Genomic DNA, 2,500 nt, shown 5'->3' with positions numbered 1-2,500 from the left:
CAAAAGGCTAGTGAGAGGCGTATGACTGACCGATCAACGTGTTGATATACTTAGGCATAATGTATTTGTAACGACTCATGGTTAGACTACGTTAATTCAATTTAATTATTATCAATCAGATGGAAAATTTAAAACAAATACATATTACGACCATTCAGGACAGAGTTATTTCAGTAACTAACTTAATACACAAACAACGTTTTACGATGTTTCTAAGTAACAAAAAGTGCTAATACATTCACGCAGTCAACATTCACACTCATATGTAAAACATGCACAACACAAGATGCGTACCGCTAGAAAGAACCCTAAAATAATTAAACACAGCCGAACAAGTCCAATATATTTCAATACATGTTACAGTATTAGCATAGAATGAGGGGTGTGCGACTCTTGACTGATTAATTAACTATGCCCAATGAGCAGTGAGACGGTGATGAGCTCTAGGTGACGCTATGTGATGCCTGAAATGGGGTGGCGTGCTACTTGAGTGTTGAAGTACAGTTAGAGGTGCTGTCAGTGGCGGTTGGAATTTGTGGAAAGGAGGATGCTAGTTGATGCATTGTTCCAACCCACCTTCTGTTCTGAAGTTAATGAAAAGGGGGGGGGGGGGGGGGGGGGTTAAAGGGATGGAAGTTAAAGTCACGTCGACTGACCCATTTGCTTGGGGTGATAACTTAAAAGGAATTCTTTGCGGGTTAAAAAAAAATTTCCTTCCGTATTGGTTCTCTTGAAATACATCTAAAATAGAGATTTTTTTTGCTAGCCTCACTATCCCCGTTGTATCCAAGTTCCATTTGGGTGGGTTTGAGGATCCGTGAGGCGCCATTCCACAAATGACAAATTAATCGAAAGATCCTTCTCCCCCCCCCCCAAAAAAAAAAAAAGAAAAGAAGCAATGGCCATCTGTTGATCTTCCGTTTTGTTGTCAGGGAATGACACATCTTGTCTATCATGTCGACCTCTCCCTCTGCGGCATTGTATAAGCATACAAAATCTGGCTTTCTTTTCTCTCTCTATATGGATCTATATTAACCAAAGAGGGGTTGTGGTGCGTTGTGCTTAGAAGTACAACCTGTTTGTTCTGGTTTTTTATTTTTTGTGATTGAATTTGTATCCAATAAAGAGTGAATTGATTTTTGAAGAAAAATATTGACTCGCCTTTTGAAATACCCTGTCCTTGCTAGAATTTAGGGGGATGAATTAAAAAAAAACAAATTCTGACTGTGCAACCAGGGTGTTGTTGTTGGAGATCAGGTGTGCTACCAGTTCGAGGTCGGTGGAAAAATTGTCCAGAGTTAGGTTTCTTCCCATTTCAAAAAAGGGTTTGGTCAGCCAAATGGCAGTGTGCCATCCAACATTGTTTTCTTGGGACCTCCATCCCAATCTAGAGTTCACAACGTTGTGCGCGTCACATATAAAAAAAAAAGGAACCCAACATTTATTAGGTTTAGATGGGATGTATTGAAGGAAGGGGCATCATCCTTTCCACGGCTTAAACTGCTCGTCAACGGTGAACAGAGGTCTTTGGGCATATTCTCTCCACACGTTTCCTTGGAATTCGTCCCAGATATCTCTCATCAATTTCTTCATGTTATCATCATCATCATTGTCATCATGACAAATTCTCAGATACAAGCCATCAGAAGGCCGACCCTCCAATAATGACAAAAGGCACACAGCACATAGCACTCAACACACATCACACCTCACACGAGACAAACTAAAGTGAACACTACAGTTTAGGGTCTCTCACGAATCCGGTAATTTTCTCTCTGTAGTCGTCCACCTTGACAGCTCACAAAAAAAATGGGCAATGCTAGAAATCGAGGTACACTTTTTCGTTAGGACTGTGACATGATGCCTATAGTAGGTGGTCCTCTAAATTGGTGTGTTCACTTTTGTTTGTCTCGTGTGAGGTGTGCCGTCTTTGGAAGGCCTTCGCCACTATTTTTGACCACCCCCCACCCCTGCAGACAATCATATAAACACACACACACACACACATACATACACTCTCCTTGCATTCATCCCTCTCACCCATCCGTTCCCTCTGTAATTACGTTTATTTAAAAAAAACAAAAATTCAAGTGAAGATACGAATACAGTATCTAATATCTTGAGAAAATCTTGAATTGAGAGTGGCAAAAAACATAATCCATTTCCACTTACTTTGCTAGCTCGGTTGGTAGAGCATCACTTCACATGCAAAGTGACAGAGATCGATTCCGGGTGCAGTCAAGATTTGTTCTGTCCCCCTCCCCCTTGTCCACCCAGCTGTGATTTGGTAGCTGGGTCTTTAAGATCTGGTGGAAAGTACTTTGTGATAGACTGATTCTGAAGGACTACTTACCATGCAACGATGAAGTTGAGTAGTTGAACTTGATAATTCCCATAGAACTTATTTGCAACCATAGTAGATTTGTGTTGCAGACGATGTGCACATCACAGGGAAGTAAAAGGGAATCTCGGCAATGATCAAGTGTCTGATTACATAATT

At 40.9% G+C, this 2,500-nt stretch overlaps 1 protein-coding gene across 2 annotated transcripts in view; it reads right to left on the bottom strand.

Annotated features, from left to right (window-relative positions):
• LOC144978242 (dual specificity protein phosphatase 3-like) overlaps positions 1 to 2,500 on the bottom strand; it is a 13,098-nt gene that overhangs the window by 8,286 nt on the left and 2,312 nt on the right. The window contains exon 2 of one of the 2 annotated variants that reach the window (XM_078924065.1): positions 2,173 to 2,306. The exons of the other annotated variant lie outside the window; for it this stretch is intronic. The gene's annotated coding sequence lies outside the window, so the exon portion shown is untranslated. The remainder of the gene's footprint in view (positions 1 to 2,172; positions 2,307 to 2,500) is intronic. 2 annotated transcript variants of the gene reach the window in all.

Source organism: Berghia stephanieae, chromosome 8, assembly GCF_034508935.2.
Source record: "Berghia stephanieae isolate SIO BIC M18660-M18661 chromosome 8, UCSD_Bste_1.3, whole genome shotgun sequence".
NCBI lineage: Eukaryota > Metazoa > Mollusca > Gastropoda > Nudibranchia > Aeolidiidae > Berghia > Berghia stephanieae.
Note: the sequence above shows the minus strand (reverse complement) of the source record. Positions and strands in the feature narration are given on the sequence as shown.